The sequence below is a fragment of the Chionomys nivalis genome, chromosome 3 (assembly GCF_950005125.1).
Source record: "Chionomys nivalis chromosome 3, mChiNiv1.1, whole genome shotgun sequence".
In the NCBI taxonomy this organism is placed as follows: domain Eukaryota; kingdom Metazoa; phylum Chordata; class Mammalia; order Rodentia; family Cricetidae; genus Chionomys; species Chionomys nivalis.
This window is the reverse complement of record NC_080088.1, coordinates 50,282,757-50,299,855: the sequence shown is the minus strand read 5'-3', so window position 1 is coordinate 50,299,855 and position 17,099 is coordinate 50,282,757. Positions and strand designations below refer to the sequence as shown.

Sequence of the window (17,099 nt, the reverse complement as noted above, 5' to 3'; positions counted from 1 at the left end):
TTCTTTTTGTTCTAGGAGAAAATCAAAGACACATGATCTGTCTGGAGCGTGACTTTGCCAAAAGCATTGCAAACATTCACTGCTTTATGCTTGAACATGATGTATGCAAGCACATCTGTAGGTACTCATACACATTTATAGGTACACACATGCTCACACACACACATGTGCTTACATCCGTAGGTACACATACACATGCACACATAAATGTGCTCACATTCTAAGGTGTATACACACAGAGATACATGTGTGTGTGCAGACATTGATAGGTACACAGACATAGATGTCCATATACCTGTGTGCACTCACATTTATAGATGCACACATGACATGAATATACACATAGATATACATATGTGTGCTCACATCTTTAGGTTTACACACAGTTCATGCACATAGATGCTGTGGGAGCACATTCTGCTTTTTCAGCCAATAGCCTTTAAGATACCAGCTCAGTTGGGCATGGTCTCTTATAGTTTAAAAAGCAGCGGGAATCATGTGCCCATTTTCTTGCTTCCAGATCCCGTTCTGGCTGCTAGACTCTGTTCCTGTTTGCACTCAGAGGCCTATTGTTTAGGATGGTGATCTGTAAGTTTTCCCCTTAAATAAATAACCCTTTTATTATCCTAATTCTGAACTGGTGTGGGATTGCTTTATGGCATCATATAGACCCATGCACACTCTCTATATCAACTTCACAAAGGCTCTGGGAATATCACAGGAGGGGTGGAAAGAATGTATAAGCTGGAGGAAGTGGAGAGGCAGTGTTGAATGCTCATTTCTAGGCATGAAATGGCTGTTGCACTCTTAAATTTAAAGCAGCAGTGATTGTCCTAACAATATTTGTACAACGTCAACATCCTGTCTCAGAGTGTAGGAGTGCATGGGAACCCTACCTTTCCGTGGATATATACATAGAGCTAATGGATACTGGGAGAAAGAAAACATTTTTTGAGTGATATAACCACTGGTAAGCTGTCCATTTTCCTGTAAACAGCCTTAATCAAACTCACTGGATCACATATCCAAAGTAAACAAAATGGAAGTAGAAGGAGGAGCGGTTGAGAATGGAGAGGGCAATCAGTGAGACAGAGAGGGAGACAAGACAGGATTGGGAATGTGAATATTATTGAAACACATTATGTATATGTATGAAAATGTCATGCCCATTATTATATATAATTAATATATGCTAATATTATAGTAATAAAATTTTTTTTCCAAAGGAATCACCTCATAGTTGAAAAACCAAAAGGCATCTAATACAAAACTTTTGGTTGTTTATGCGCACCAGAAGTTTTGTTTACCCAGTGTGTGCTTGGTGGCTGGCCCAGTACATCTCAAAGAAATGCTCATATTCTTTTAGAAATTTTGTATTTAAAGTTCTGAATCAGGGGCTGAAAAGATAAGTCAGTGATTAAGAGCACTGGCTGTTCTTCCAGGAGACCCATGTTCAATTCCTAGTACCTACATGGTGACCCATAATCCTCTATAACTCTAGTCTCAAAGGATCTGATTGCCTTTTCTGGCCTCCATGGGTACCAGACACACACATGGCGCATATACATAAATACAGGCAAAACATTCATACATGTAAAAATTAAAGAATTAAATAAAATACTGACACTTGTCTTCTTTTGTTTGTTTGTTTGTTTTTTTTTTTTGGTTGGTTGATTGCTTGCTTATTTTGAGAGAGAGAGAGAGAGAGAGAGAGAGAGAGAGAGAGAGAGAAAGACTATATATATATAACCCTGGATGTCTTAGAACTCACTGTTTAGCCCAAGTTGGCCTTGAACTCATAGAAATCTGCCTGCCTCTTCCTTTTGAGGCTGGAATTGCAAGCAATTGCTACCACACCTGACTGAAACATATTTTTCACCAAAGAATAATAAAATGCTCCATAGACATTATCTCATTCGTTCTTTAAAAATATGAGAAGGCTAAATAATAAACTTATGCTTTTTAAAGATTTTTGTTTTTTATGTACATGTATGTGTGTGTCTTCTTGTCTGTATATATATCACACATGTGCAGGTACACAAGGAAGACAGAAGAGAGTATCAAACCTTCCAGAACTAGAGTTATACGCAACTGCAGGGCACTGAGTCTTGGTGCGAGGAACTAAAGCAGGGTCTGCTACCATCTCTCCAACCCTTCAAACTATGCACTGCAAGGAAAATGAAAACAGAATAAGAGGAAATTGGCTTATGAAAGACAACACAGAAGCAGTAACAGTGAATGACCTGGCACCAGAACTTCTCAACATGACCCTATTGCTGAAGACACCACACACTTTGGTCACATGGCATGGAGAAACCCAGCTGCCACTGGCTAGGGGGTATCTTTCCTGCTAGTTAACTCTCATGCTACTAGAAGGTGCTGTGCAGACTCCTAGGGGAAAACATCATCAACAGTCCTACCCACTTGTGAACCTGTGAATTGCACAATGGCCAGAGTGGCAAGATTCGCCCAAGAATGTAACAGAGGCTTGAATGTTATGTGGGTAACCATGCACTCTCTGATGGAATTTATAGTTTATCGTACAGGAGAAAACGCTGATATATTGCTACAAGCCAAGTCAAATACCAATGGTTGTGAAGCTCACATATGACTGTCATTCTGTTCATTGAATAGGCTATCAAATTGCCTTTTAATCTCTTGTCTTTCTACCCATAGATTATTGCAGTTCTTAGACCTTACTGAAGAAGTTTCTTTGTGCAGTGGAGGATGGTTAATGCAGAGACTTTACAACTGGTCAAATAAATGTCAGTGAGGTGCTCAGTCACAAAAGATACAACTATATAATACCCCCTCCCCAAAGCTCGAGGGCTAAAAAAAATTTATAAGAGCCAGAGACTTGGATTGTCTGGAGCAAATCAATGTCTTCCAGATGTAAAAGGACCACTTGACTCACAAGTTCATAGCAGCTGAGGTTTCCTAAAGAAGACCTGCACAAGGTCAGTCAGTCAGCAATCTAGCATGCAGTGAGAAGGGGTTCCTAAGCCCCACCCTTAATTGAGGAGCTATAGACCATTGATGAAATCTGAGGGAAAAGGGGTCAGTTTTCTTTAAGGGTGTGCTCCTCCTGGTAGGGATGGCTTCAAAGCCGGGAGTACATGAATAACACAAGCTAGGGGCAATGGAATGATAAAATAAGAAGAGAGGACAGGAAGTTGGAAGGTCGGGAGGTGGGTGGATATGGGAAGAGTTGGAGTTACAGTTATGAATAGTCAAAATACAGTTAATGAAATTCTCAACTAATTAATGTTTTTCTAAGTTGATAGGCTAGACTCTGGACCTACTGCAATGGAAATCCTCTTCCTATTCTTCTTACAAAAAAGCCTCAGGATAATAAATACAAAGATAAATGTATACAGATGATAGATAGATAGATAGATAGATAGATAGATAGATAGATAGATAGATAGATAGGAGGGATGAGTGTGAGTATAAGGCGTGAGCCTAGAAAAGGAACACAAGATAGGAAAAGGAGTTTCTTTTTAAAAAAATTTATTTATTATGTACACAATATTCTGTCCGTGTGTATGTCTGCAGACCAGAAGAGGGCACCAGACCTCATTACCGATGGTTGTGAGCCACCATGTGGTTGCTGGGAATTGAACTCAGGACCTTTGGAAGAGCAGGTAATGCTCTTAACCACTGAGCCATCTCTCCAGCCCAGGAAAAGGAGTTTCTGAGGAAACGAAAGAAGAACACAAATTGCAGGTGTCATGAAGGCCGAAAGGAGTAACAGTACGAGGCGTCTGGAGCAGAGGGTGGAGGAGCATGCTGGGAGCCTGGAAGAACAAAAACAAGTTAGGTGTGAAAGGGCCATAATGAAGCCTAATACTTTGCATTCTAATTTGAAAAGTTTTTTTTTAAGAAAAGTATTTCAAATACAAAAACAAAACAAACAAAAAACAGTCATTACTTTGTTGCTACTTTTAGTTGGTGCCTGGAAAATAGATGCGGTGTGGTTCAGCTCATAGGAGCAGGTGACAAGCAGCACCTGAAAGGCTTATGCTGGTTTCTGACACCTCCTATTACTTCCTGGCATATGTAACCTTTATCTACCAGCGATGAGCTAGAAAACAGCCATCCAAAAAGGGCACAACAATTTATAATTGAAAGGAAAATAAAATATGTGCTGGAAATAATCATCCTCTCATTTACAGTTTTTTATTACATCCCACATTTACATCAGGGTTGGAAGAAAAGCCATTTGCAACGAAGAGGAAGTGAATATATGTAAGTGTATATACACAATATGTATATATGGTTTATTCTAAGTCAAGTAAAGATAAAAATTAACCAAAAATTGAACTATTTTTTTTTATGTGGTGAGGCCTCCATTTGAGCCCAAGGTGTGTTCACTTGGGGATCCATTCATCTCTCAGAAGCAAAGAATTGGAGACCCAACACTCAAGAGTCTTTCCATACAAAACGCTATAGACCACTCTCCCTGAAGCCGGAGGCCCCTCCAAGGATGACAGAGACAAAGTCCTTCCATTAGGTTAGAATAACAAGACAGAATGTAAGCGAATGTCATATCCCTCAAGGGTGGGGCCAGACACCAATGCTAGGACCAGCATCAGGCTGCGTGGTTGGAGTCAGAGCCACCGTCTTCTGTGGTTATGTTATGTCATTAAGGGAAGACCCTGACTTTTCTGTAGTTTTTATAGGCATAAAAACTGCAAGATTTCACACAGTTGTGCTACAAAGAAAACTGACTTGCCCTTTAAAATTTCATAATCCATATTTCACAGTCATATTTCCAATAAATACATTTTCTTTTCCTTCTGTGACAATGGTGTACAGACTTCTGTGTTGGAGAAATGAACTCTCATTTTTTGTTTTGTTTTGTGGTGGTTTTTGAGACAAGGTCTCCTGTAGACTAGGCTGACCAGGAATTCACTATAAAGTAGCTGAGCATAATCTTGAGCATCTGATCTTTTGGCCTCTACTTTTCTAGCATTGGGCTTGCAGGCAAGCACCGTCATGCCCGGTTTATGCAGTACTCAGAATAGAACAAAGGCCTTTGTGTGTGCTGGGCAAACACTCTACAAACTATGCTACATCCCTAGCCCTCACAGACTCTATGTAAAGGGATTATAAATATGTTAGCATTGTATGTCATATGGCTTTCTGGGGCATATTTTGTAGTTGTTTTTAAAACAACTTTATTGTATACTTATTGTCTACTTTTGTATTGGTTATTTTTAATTGTGTGTATATGTGTGTGTGTGTGTGTGTGTGTGTGTGTGTGCGTGTTCCCTATTGCACAGGAGTGCAGGTGCCTGCAGAGTCCAGCAGAAGATGTTCAATTCCTGGGAACTGACGCTACAGATGGTTATGAGCCATCTGACATGGGTATTGTGAACTGAACTCCCATCCTCCATAAAAGCAGTATGCACTGGGGACCATGGGAGAGGGTTGAAGGGGAGGGGAGAGGTGAAGAGGGGAGCAGAGAAAAATGTATAGCTCAATAGAATCAATTTTAAAAAGCAGCATGCACTCTTAACTGCTGAGTCATACCTTCAATCCCACCACACTTGAAATATTTTAAACTTTTCTTAATATAATTTAAAGGAAGCGGTAGGCCAGAACGAGGGGACACAACGGAGGCAGATTGGAGTCGCTGCCGTCACCATGACCCGCGGTAACCAGCGAGAGCTCGCCCGCCAGGCCAGAAGAACATGAAGAAGCAGAGCGACTCGGTTAAGGGAAAGCGCCGAGATGATGGGCTTTCTGCTGCCGCCCGCAAGCAGAGTGCCCCATCATCTCTACCCCCAGGGGCTCGGAGATCATGCAGCAGAAGCAGAAAAAGGCAAACGAGAAGAAGGAGGAACCCAAGTAGCTTTGTGGCTTCGTGTCCAACCCTCTTGCCCTATGCCTGTGTGCCTGGAGCCAGTCCCACTACAGTTTCTTCCTGTAGTGCTCACAGGTCCCAGCACCGATGGCATTCCCTTTGCCCTGAGTCTGCAGCGGGTTCCTTTTGTGCTTCCTTCCCCTCAGGTAGACTCTCTACCCCTGGGCCACTCCTGGGGGTGAGGGGGTTACCCCTTCCCAGTGTTTTTTATTCCTGTGGGGCACACCCCAAAGTATTAAAAGTAGCTTTGTAATTCAAAAAATAAAAATTAAAGAAAGCACAGTTACCTATTCTCTAGGACATTGACTAAACGCCGGTTTGGGGAGAATGCTTTGTCTGAATGGAGAGACTGGGTCCATGTCCTCTCCCCATTTTCTTTTGACACAGTGATGATCTTGTTTTCATAAATTGTAAGTATTCAGAGCTGTGACATGGTGCTCTGGTTACAGAGTGGATGGAAAAGTCTGCTTCACTTCGGGGGTTCCAGCATTCTGTAATCTGTGATCCAGAATGAGACGCCAGAGTTGGAGGAATGAAGGATATTTTCCCTAGTCAGGTAACTATGGGTGCATGGATCTGACACACTGGTCCTGAACAGTGCACCCGCAGAAACGCTAGGGAGGAACATAGGACCCTACATAGATACTTGTGCTCAGTGCTGCCTGAGCTTATAATTACTTCAGGAGACTGAAGTTCTGCAAGTATGCTGTGCCCTGGCCTGTGGAGAGCATACTAGCAACTGAAATAAAAAAATGCATATTGGATGACCAGTGGGAATGGACAAGAATGTGCTCACAGTCCCCTGTGAGAAGGGTAAAGTCTGAGAAGGGTTTGGAAGAAGGGAGGGGAGAGCTGAAATTCTACCCAACATTTCCTGATTCTTGTCTTCATAGAAGACAAAATCCAGAGACAAGACACAATAAAAAAATGCAAAGAAGTTTATTATAATATGCACACTCAAACAATAGGTTGAAGAGATGGTGGGCGGGTGGGGAGGGAGAGGTTAAGAGAGCCTGTAATTTTAGACAGCTCATTTTGTGAACAAATTTTAATAGAGGGAAGAATTACTTCTGTGTTGGGAAGAGGCAGGGAATTCCAGGGTTGGGTTGGCAGCTTTTGTGGAATAGACCCTGCACTCCTTTCTATCCCTGTATGTGGTCTTCTGCTTGTGACATAGCATCAGATGCATGGTGGGAGCAAGGAGATTTATAAGGCTGATGATATGGAGATACATTACAATGAAGGGAAGAGAGTCAATTTGTCCTGGTTGGCTGTGTTGGTCTCAGCAGTATTAAGATGGGCTTCACCCCTTGAGTGGTCCTGTGATGTCCTGCTTTCATTCAGCTCTGTGGCTGCATCAGCCTTGTGAAAAACAGTTCCTGGAAAGCTGTGTTTGCAAAGAATGATCACCTGATTAGAACTCTAGGGATGTGGAGAGATTGGGATATTGCAGGCCCAGAGCCTAGTTACTCCTTATCTTGGGTTAGTTTTAACCCTTAATAGCCATTCATTACCCATCTCTGTGTCAGAACTGTTATCTTGTGACTACGAGATAAAAAACCTTTTGGAATCTACAACTTAATAGACCACTAGGTTCTGCCAATCCAAAAGCTAATGATGCCATTGGAGAACATCTGAAGCCCACAGGAGAAATTCCCCCATTATGCTGTAACCCTCCACCCTGTTGTTTCCACCTATGCCTGTTTAAAATGCCTTGATTTATAACACTCCTAATTCTTTTAATATATAACTCCATGGAGCTACATTGGATATTTGGGAATTCTACATGTATGACCCTGGGCCATGGTCACTCATATTTGCTCTAGAATAAACTATGTCTTTTATTCTTTGGGGTAAGGGCTGTTTCCTTCAGTGATGGGTAACTCTAGAGAAAGGTCTGGAGAAGCATAATTTCCAAAAATTTGTTCTTTTGTTCCTGGTACTATTTTCCTCTCACATAAATCAAAATCACTTTCCAAACCAGAATGCTGCTATGTGGTCGGAAGACCAACATGCCAGTTTTAGCCAAGCTCCCTAAGAAATGCACGACCTTGGGAGAGTCCCTTAAGTCTCTTGACCTCAGCTTGTTACTCCTCTATTTTCTGAATTCAAGAAAAAAGATCACTGTTCGTGTTTAAGTGTGTTATATACTAACTATATTAAAATGGTTAATTCTTAGTGTATTGATGCATGCTTTTAACCTAAGTACTCAAGAAGCAGATGGAGCTCTGTGAGTTCAAAGTGAGCCTGGTCTAGGTAGAGAGTTCTAGGTCAGCCAGGACTACTCAGTGAGACTCTGTCTCCGTTTTCTTTTAAGTTATTAATTAACTAATAGTTATTTATAGAGTCTCTGCTGTTTTCTAAGCATGAAGCCAAGTGTTGAGACTCCTGGAGGAAACTGTGGTGAAAGTCAACCAGCAGTCACAGAACAGGTCATTAGGAGACTAGGTTGCCATGAAACCACATTTCCAGAGAGACCAGAACCTGGACCACAGCTCCATGTAAATACAATTCAGCAACAGGAAAGGAGAAGGAGAAAGCAAAGCTGGGACATCAGTAATACAACCCAATTGGTTTCTTGGTCACACTAGACCTCCTTAATGAGTTGTGCAGCCCCTCTGTGTCTCAGAATTTTCTGGGTAATGTTATAGGGCACAACAAGGCAAAGAGAGCACACGCCTGACTGTCATTGGCCAAAGTTAATATTACAGAAGTTTGTATTCCCAAGGTTGAGGGAAAGCAGAGCCTAGTGCCCTCACCCACCCGCCTTCTCCTCCCTGTGCTTTCCATAAGACTGAGAATGCCACTGAGGTGGGTCCTGATGGAGACAGTGGGTTCATAGCCAGTTACCAAGGCCTTTGCAGTCCTAGTGGGTAAAACAGTCCCCACTGGCAAGGCTGGGAAAGGTGACGATGATGAGGTAGGAGTTTTCTCTTCACTGAACAAGTGCCAAATTTCAGAAGGAGCCTGAGAAAGTGTGAAAACCAGAAGCAAGGCAAGCATAAAGGGTGGGTGATACTTGAATTACTGTTGGAAATTTAAAAAAAAGGAAATTTCCAGATCAACAAGCAGGAAAATGAGTGTGAGTTATCAGTGATGATTAAGAAAAGGACAACAAATGATTTTCAGACCAGGAATAGTATTTTCAAAGGTAAGGGGTATAAATAATCAGTCTAAGGAATGGTAAGCACTGCCTGGCAAGGATTTGTGGAGCACACACCAAGTGGTCTCCACCATGATCAACCAGACACTCTTTATGTAGCACATTGGGAGAGATTTAGCTATACACAAACATCATAATGGAGAGATGGCTAATTGCACCATTTATTTATTTATTCAAAATACTGAACAAATACTACTGTGTGCATGTTAATTGTCATCAAGTGTTAAATTGCAGGACATCTGCCTTCGGCCTTTGTTGAAACTGCTTTCCTTGGCTATTGTTACACAAGGATATTTTGGAGGCTGCTTTTAGGTCCTGTCACTTCCTCTCAGTTCACAGTTTTGCTTAGAAAGAAACCTGTACCTATAACTCTATATTTAATAGTTCCCAAAAGAGAAATCCATTAATTCTTATTCCATACGTACATCTCTCACATGTGCTATCTGTGAAATCAGCATGGCAGTTTGTTAACTAAATATTGACTCTTGGAATATTTTTAAGCACAGACAAACATAGTCATAAGCAGACAACAGCCATTTTCTTGTCTCCAAGCAATGCTAATGTTCATTCAACGGCTACTCCTGTGAGAAAAGGAAATGTGTGGCAGGATTTTTTAAATTTTGCCTATCATCAGTTGAGCTCATGTGAAGGGGATTCTAATGAGCCTTGGGTTTGGACAAAACAAGTTTGTCCCACTGGATTTAAGCAAGCAGAAGGGAGGGGAGAGAACACATGGAGATAAGGTGGAGTCATCATAATGCCATGCAAGCGTGGGCTCTTGGCTTTCCCAAGACCTCTAGTCCAAGCTCGTAAATTCTTTGACCCTGGCCAATGAGTCTGCAATCTGAAAATTCTTGATCCTAGCCAACGAGTCTACAATCTGGAATTCCCACCACCCTTCACTGTCCTCATACCATCCAGATCCTTTCTTCCCTCTTTTCTGAGCATAAGGGTCATGGTCTTCACAATGAATTTCTTGCATGCATCTACAACTGCCTCTCACATTTTCTCACTAACTGTGGTGGTTTAAAAGAAAATGGATACCAAAGGGAGTAGCATTAATGGGAGCTGTGGCCTTGTTGAAATAGGTGTGGCCTTGAGTCACTGTGGGGATGGGCTTTGAGGTCTCCTATGCTCAAAATACTGCTCAGTATCACAGTCCACTTCCTGTTGCCTTTGGATAAAAATGTAGAATTCTCCAGCACCCTGTCTGCCGGCATACCATCATATTCCCTGCCTCCATGTTTCCCACCATGAAGATAATGGACTACACCTCTGAAACTGTAAGCTGTCATCTCAACTAAATGTTTTCCTTGATAAGAGTTACAGTTGTCTTAGTGTCTCTTCACAGCACTAAAAACCTAACTAAGAAACTGGCTTACTAGAAAAACAAATCCTAGATATCCTAGCTATTGACTAACCTAATACCTGTTTGATTCATGCCTGTAGCTGCACTAGAGCTGGTCACACACACACACATACACACTGCTGACAGATCTTGCTCTAATTTATGACCTGAAATCTCTCACATGAACCTTTGATACTTCTTTTAAAAATCGACCCAACTTTCCCAGTTCCTTCTTTCTAGACCAACAATGAGCAAGTAAGCATCTGATAACCTTCCTCCATCCTCATTCTTGACCATTGACCTTAGTTTCTATGCTTCTAAGAAAATAAGATCAAAGTCAGTGTGAAAAATGCTTATTACACATCCTGACGACTTGAGTTAAATTCCCAGAACCTAGTCATCTTAGTCAGTGTTCTATTGCTGTGAAGAGAAAGCATGATCACAGCAACCCTTATAAAGGAAAGCATTTAATTGGGGCTGGCTTATAGTTCAAAGGTTCACTCCATTATCAGCATGGCAGAAAGCATGGGTGGCATGCAGGCGGTCATGGTGATGGAGAATTAACTGAGAGTTCTGCATCTAGATTCTCAGTTAGAAGAAAGAGAGAGCTACTGAGCCTAGTTTGGACTTCTGATATCCAAAAGCCCACCTATAGGTCAAGCAGTGATTCAATTAATACAGTTCCTATGTAGTTATTTTGGGAGTCTGTGTAGCCGGGGAACAAACAAGTGGCCTCCTACTACATCCAATGACATACTTCCTCTAACAAGGCCACACCTTATCCTTCTCAAGTTGTGCCATTCTCTAGTGACCAAGCATTCAAATGTATGAGCCTATGGGGGTGTGTCATTACTATTCAAACCTCCATACCAACCCACATCAAAAGGAGATAACCAACTCCAGAAGTTGTTCTCTAACCTCCACAGGTATGCCCTGCCACAAGCATGCCCCCACACCCACTTATGCACTCATATACACACAGTCAACAATAATAAATAGAAATATTTTGAAAACTAGAATCACTAACAGGGCAACCATATCTACCAGTCAACTTGTACCCGCACCTCTACATACTCATGATTCAAAGTTTAAGATGTCTCTACTCCTAACTGGGACAACCCTACACTGTCACTGGGTCCATCCTTTTCCTCTGCCAGCAAGTATGTAAGACAATGCTCAATATTAATTTTAAAGAAATAAAAATCAAATCTCACCCTAATTAGAATTTCCATAATCAAAAATAAATAAATGAGGGATAGAATGTTGTCACGCTGCAAGGCCAGCATTCCAGCAAGCTGGAACCCAGCCCTAGTTGGGCCTTGGTACTCCCCCCGGAACCATGGGAAATGATTAAGTAGGTGGTGGAATGATGGGAGAGAAAGAAACTCGCAAATAGGTAGTGGAAAAAATGGAAGACAAGCTATTTGCACACTATGAAGTAGAGCAGAAGAGGAGCCGTGAAAGCAGTTGCTGTTCCTCCTCCTTAGGAAAAGTAAATTGCACTGCCCATCAATAGAACCAATAACAAACACAAGCACTAGTGGGACTATGACTTCTTTCTCTGAGAAACCTTACCACTGTATGAGTTACTGTGATGCCCAGAGCCCTGGAAGAACAGTGCCGGAGATCCACAACTGACTGGATGCATTCTACTGTGTCTACTTCTCATCATTGACCTATCTGATAATCTCTATAGTTGATTGTGGTGGCAGTTCAACCATGAGATAGGGTGACTCTATGCTGGTCTATAGTTTCACTGTGTTGTGTCTAACTTTGCCAGAGATTCCTTTCCTTTGGAAACTTTGGGTTGGACAAACTCTTAAAGACACCCAGAGGCCCCAACCACTGCCATGCAGAATAGGCAGGAAGAAGACCCCTAGAGACCCCGCCCAATACATGACCTACCCACAGCATGAGCCACTATAATGTACAAATATGGGGTAGAGAGATGGTAGAGAAAAAGAAGCAGAATTATCTGAGCTTTATGAAGAGAAACGGAACTGAAGATGCAAAGGTAGAGAGGAATAACTTGATGTGTGTAGGTTGCAAAGCCACCTAAGACCATGGTGAAGTCTCAGCCTGTGCTGTTAATGAGGGCTGTATCTAGGTTTCTGACCATGCAGCAGCAAGGGTCTGTGTCGATGTCATGGCCCATGTCACCACCAAATGTCATGTGGATGTCCCTGGTCTCGACTGCTGCCTGGGAACATGAAGCTATCTAAGGGCTACACAGAGTTGGTCCCACCTCTCACTGGCCGCTGTACTAGGAAGAGCACGTCCTGCACCTCGCCTGGGCAGCATTGTAGAGCCAACCCTGGTATTGTGGATGCAGGTAAGCAGGACCTGAGGACACAAGAGCAGGAGAACTGGCTCCACCCCTTGCTGCCTGCTGCTTTGGGTGAGCCAGTCAAGGCTGTGCTAGAGAGCTCAGCATGGTGGTGAGGATGAGAAAGAGCTGACTAGCTGGTGAGGATGAGGGAGATCTGGACCAGTTACCATCCAGAGCCAGAACCAGGGTTATGAGTTAGCCCATCCCAACTACGAACTGCTGGAGCATGTGAAGGGGCCAGTTTTATAGATCCACAGGTGCAGGAACTCCATGACACAGACAACAACAGGATATCCAAGAGGAGTACCAGTGAGGGACCAGTACTGATAGTATAGCAGAAACTAGAGGCCTTGAATCAGACCAATGACTCATTACAATGAACACTTGCAAGTAAAGATGTATGGACTAAAGGGTATACTGTGTGACTCACTGTGACACACTACAACTTCCACCACAAGATTTTTTTCTTTTAAATCTTATTTTATTGTGTGGGGGAGTTTGCAAGGGCAGAGGGTGGACATGAAAGGAAAGGGAGATGAATGGGAACAGGGTGCATATTGTGAAACCCACAAAGAATCAATAAAAAGTTAAGAAGTAAATAAACAAACTCCACTGAAGAAGTGGGGAAAGTGTTTTTAGCATGTTCACAAGCCCATGCTGAGCATAAATTCCCTATATAGTTCAGGTTGGCCTTGAACTTCTGATCCTCCTACCCCTACGTTCCAGTGATGGTATTAGGTGTGTGAGCCACCGTACTTGGTTTCTGCAGTGCTAGGGAGCAAACTCATGGCCTTGTTCATACTAAATAGTGCTTTACCAACTGAGCTACATGCCCAGCCCTGAAAAAGAATGGTTATATACCACTTATGCAAAAGGGCAGTCATTATAGAATTAGTAGTTATATATTCAAAAGAAATAAAATCATCATATCACATGCAAGCTAAAGAGGTAGTGTGTACCTAGCATCCTAATACTTGGGAGACAGGAGGATCATGAATTTGAGGTTAGCCTGTACTATATACAGCCTATATAAACAAAGCAGAGGGAGGAAGGAGGAGAAAGAGGGAGGGAGGAAAAGAGAGATTCCTGCTTATTGGAGCCCTATTTATGATAGCCATGGTACAGAACCATTCAAGGCATCGATCAGTTGATAAAATGACTTTCAAAATGTGGTGTGTGTTTCAGCAGAACATTATTCATCTCTTAAAAATAAAATACTATGTTTGTAAAAACATGGATAAACCTGAAAAACACCATGTTAAGTGTAACAGACCAGACACAGAAACAGAGACTGTGTGCTTTCTCATGTGCAGAAGCTAAAATCAAGTTGATTACATAAAATTGGAGAGTGATCTCTAATGATTAGGAGACAGTATGATAGAGGAAGGTAGATAACAAGCAGCAGAATGATGTGGGATTTCCTTATGTGTGCTGTGAATATATTTTATTACCATTGGTTAATAAAGAAGCTGCTTTGTCCTATGGCAGGGCTGAATAGAGCTAGACAGGATAGTTAACACAATTATGAGCAGTCATTGCAGTCTTAGAAGTCATACTCAGTGGATAAGAGGTGACTCCTCTGGCAGATCTTTATCCAAGTGTACTCAGTCTTTATGCTATATGTCCTTTGTGGACAAGAAGAACACAGCCAAGGCTAGGCCATGTTCTAACTTGAGTCCACTTACCTTAGCCAAGGTGTTCCGATTGTGTGTTTGTCCTGCCTCCAAAAACACAATTCAACCCTCAGTGTTATCTCTGGATATCCATCACTCTGGTTGTCAGATACTCATGTGTAAAGGTGATAAAGCAATCCTGAGCGAAAAGAAATTTCCTGCAGAGATCTATAACTTAATAAATAAGGGCAGTAGTTGCAGGGGAAAAAATCTATTTCATAGATTAAAATCAAGAAGACAAGGAATTTCTGTTGAGAGGGAACTGGAGACCAGCCACCAGCAAGATAAATGATAGGACAGCAATTAGTGAGGTGTGAGCGCTTCCCTGAGGCACAAACAGAATGTGATGCTTGCATCGGAAGACCTGGGCATCTGCAGACAGATCCTTCAGGGACGATGAGTAAACACTCTTAGAAGAAGCTCATATTTCTTGAACATTTGCTAAGCTCCAGACCCCTATGTGCATACTCATTCTGTTATTTGTTTACTTATTTGTGGTGCTCTAGCTTCATTCTAGGGCCGCACACTCAGCACGTGGGTGCTAAAAGACTTAGCACCATTCCAGCCCATTCATTTGCTGTATGTATTTAGTTGGCTAGTTAGTTAGTTAGTTAGTTAATTAGTTAGTTAGTTAGTTAGTTAATTGAGACAGGGTCTTGCTATATAACCCAGGCTGTTTTTGAACTTGTGATCCTCTTGCCTCAGCCTTCTAATTGCTGGGATTACAGGAATGTGCCACAATGCCCAATCTAATTCACTTAACCTCCTCATAATATAATTACATAGTGTGATAGGAGCCACAAACATTATCCCAGACCTCCTCTGCTGTTTCAGGACCCCAGACCAAGACTTGGATCTTGGCTATAATCCAGGCTCAGACATTACCCTGAACTCTGGTGGCAAGAAGGCCATTCATGTCAGCCTGTTCCTTGGCACCCTCACCTCCTCAGATCTGCCTCTCTCCCCAGCCCATGAACCCCTACACCTCTCTCTCTCTCTCTCTCTCTCTCTCTCTCTCTCTCTCTCTCTGACTTCCCCACCCTGTACTTACTCTCCACAATGGTACCTGACCACCCAGCACCAGAGGCACCGAGCTGAACTATTGCTGGAGATCTCTTGCAGGCTAGGGCTAGAAACCCCAGGCTGCCTAGTGCACTATTCTTAAAACATTACCTGGAACATGAATTAAGCTTAGGTGAGAAATATTACTGTTTACATACTATTGACAAGAGCCCTTAATAGGGATTAAGAAAAAAAATATATCGTCCCCACCTTGTCATCTTTTAACATATATTGGTGAAACATCTAACAAAAGGCACTCCTCAGGGCTAGGTAGGAGGAATTCAAGCAGGTGATAAAAAGCCTTGAAATGGAACTTGAAAAATCTGAAAAAGAGATACATGGAGAAGTGAGCAGTTGAGGGGACAGTCTAGTACATAGTTTCCTGAGATACCTTGGTGGAAAGGTGGGCTTTCGAGGTCCAAAGATACTTCCTTAAGGAGCTGAGTTACAGACTGAAGATGAAGGAAGAGGTGGGCTCACCTCTCCATCTATCTGACATATTTTCTGCCTTGTCTGTGTGAGCTTCAGCAGGACTGGAAATGGCTGGTGGGACTGCTGGGTAGGACACTAGAAAGGCCCAAACAGCAGCAATTTCTTACTTGCAGAGCAGTGCTGGCTCATAGTTCCTCCCAGGCTATACGCATGGGAACTGAGAGTCAAGTCAAGCAGGCACAGAACTGTGGGAAGGACGGCCACTGTGTGTAGCACAGTGGTTCTGGAGAGCTTCACACAGCCATGCTGGAAGAGGCAGGAAACACACCAGAAGACCTGAAGGTGTGCATTGTCCTTGTCATGTGCTAGTCATAGAGACAGACACTTGACTGTCACCTGTTACAGGTGATGGGACTCACCTCACACAAGTGCAGGTCTCTGGCTGGGAAGAAAGACTAACAGAAGACTAACAGGTGACACCTGGATTGCTATGCCATTGTCCTCTGCTCAGTGCTGGTGATTCCAGAGCACTGTATTGTTGCAAGATATTTGATCACACTGTGAACCCCAGATTGTGTCATTTACTGGGAAACCTTGCTTCTAGCTGTGGTGTGGCTCAGCCCTAACACACACATGCCCTTAATCCCAGAGCTTCCTGCTTGAATATTGCAAACAGGATTAAATAAAGTCAACCATAGGTCAATTGGCAAAGTAAACAACTAGTTGACAGGAAGTGAACACAGAAAAAAAAACAGAGTAAGAGAGAGTCAGGAAAACAGATGAGAGGCACAGGTAGGAGAAGGAGGGACGTTTGAGTATGAGGGATATTTGAGATGGTCTAGGACTGGAGGGAATGTGGGAAATAGGCAGACAAGGAAATCAATTGTGTGCTTTCTCTGCCTCTCTGAGCTAGCAGACTTTCACCCTAGCTTCTGGCTCCCAAATCTTATGAGTAAAATCAAGCAATTGAGATTTTGATAAAAATCAACTGTTGGAGAAGAGTACTTGTTTGTTCCTGGCTGCCTGGCTAGCTTAGACCTGAAATAATCATATAGAAACTGTATTAATTAAATCACTGCTTGGCCCATTAGCTCTAGCTTCTTATTGGCTAACTCTTATATTAATTTAACCCATTTCTATTAATCTATGTATCACCATATGGCTGTGGCTTACTGGCTAAAGTTTCAGCATGTCTGTCTCCAGCAGTGGCTCCATGGCTTCTC

The 17,099-nt window shown here is 42.4% G+C and overlaps 1 pseudogene; it reads left to right on the top strand.

Annotated features, from left to right (window-relative positions):
* The first annotated feature begins 5,649 nt into the window (after positions 1-5,649).
* Positions 5,650-5,907, top strand: LOC130872013 (small EDRK-rich factor 2-like; annotated as a pseudogene).
* Positions 5,908-17,099: the final 11,192 nt, after the last annotated feature.